The sequence below is a fragment of the Otolemur garnettii genome, unplaced genomic scaffold (assembly GCF_000181295.1).
Source record: "Otolemur garnettii isolate 467f Iridium unplaced genomic scaffold, OtoGar3 scaffold00095, whole genome shotgun sequence".
Lineage (NCBI taxonomy): Eukaryota > Metazoa > Chordata > Mammalia > Primates > Galagidae > Otolemur > Otolemur garnettii.
In genome coordinates, this window is record NW_003852490.1 from 2,042,629 (window position 1) to 2,044,141 (window position 1,513).

Here is a 1,513-nt window from a genome sequence, read left to right on the forward strand (position 1 = left end):
ACATTTTCTACAAATAGCTTGAATTACCTTAATAATTTTATAAATGATGCTTATACATCTCAGTCTAATAATTCCACTTCTGGAAATTCATGCTAAAGAAATAATCTTAAATAAAGAAAAAGCTTAGTGCAGAAATTTTCAACTGGGTGTCATTAATAATAGCAAAATACCAAAAACTTAGAGGAAGGTAGAGTACCCAAATCGTGGTCAACTATTATTATGCAGCCATTAAACTCAAGTTTAGGAAGAGCTTATAATACCACGCTAAATATACAGAATTAAATGGAAAAAATTAGAACACCAAATTATATATAACATATGACCAAAAGTACTGGAAAAATTATGCTAAGACTCAAATGAAATACATCAAAAGATTAACACAAGGTATCTTTGGGTAGAAAAACTTGGATTTATTTTCCTTTTTTCTTATTTTACACTTTCATATTATCTAGAGTGAGGATGTATGATTTTTATGTAGAAAAATGTTCCAGACAAGTAGAGCAGCTGACTTAACCTGTGAACAGAGAGAATTATCAGTGGGGATGATTTTCTTTCTTATTCTCCATTTTCCAAATTTACTATATGGCATTTATTAATTTTTATAATGTAAACTTTTATATAATTTTATTAAAAAAGCAATGGGTAAGTGAAGGTCATTCCCTTTTCTCACTCCTGTGAGGACTGCTCTTTTTTTTTTGCAGTTTTTGGCCAGGGTCGGGTTTGAACCCACCACCTCTCATATATGGGGCTGGCACCCTACTCCTTTGAGCCACAGGTGCCTCCCAGGACTGCTCTTTACTGAGATCTGCACTCACTATTTTCTGAGCTGTCTTTTGTGCAGAGCCACACCGGCTGCCTGCAGCCTTTGCCAAGGGGGATTGCCCGTTAGCTCCTTCCTGCAAGCCTGGCTGGTTTCCGGTTATTCTCCTCTCGTGTAGGGTTCCTGGTCCTTCAGGGTGAGGGGTTTATGGTGGGATTGGCTTCCACCTCCTTGGGAGCAGGCACTTGGCCCCAGGCAGCCCATATCAGGGCTAGGCAATGAGGGGGAACCCAGCTCTGTCCCCTGCCTGTCACACACCACCATGGTCAAATTGAGGTCTTTGTCAGAATTTGTCCGAAGGAACAAATTTGGGTAGAAATTTGGTGGGGAGAGACTCTGGGTTTTTTTATTTGTTTGTTTGATTTTCAAGACAGGATAGAGTGCAGCAGCTTCATAGCTCTCTGCAACCTCCAACTCTTGGGCTTGAGTGATCCTCCTGACTCAGCCTCCCAAGTAATTGGAAATACAGATATACACCACCACACTCAGCTAAATTTTCCTGTTTTTACTAAAGATGGGGTCTTACTCTTGAGTTCAAGTGATCCTCCCATGTTGCTTCCCAAAGTGCTAGGATTAAAGGCATGAGCCATCACATCTGCCTGAAAAATTAGTTTAACACAACTGTCCAGCACTACATTAGTTTCCTAGAGCTGCCGTGATAAATTACCACAATCTGTGTAGCTTAAAACAACA

At 39.7% G+C, this 1,513-nt stretch overlaps 1 protein-coding gene across 1 annotated transcript in view; it reads left to right on the forward strand.

Annotated features, from left to right (window-relative positions):
• CDKL4 (cyclin dependent kinase like 4) overlaps window positions 1–1,513 on the forward strand; it is a 63,716-nt gene that overhangs the window by 34,968 nt on the left and 27,235 nt on the right. The gene's annotated exons all lie outside the window — the stretch shown is intronic.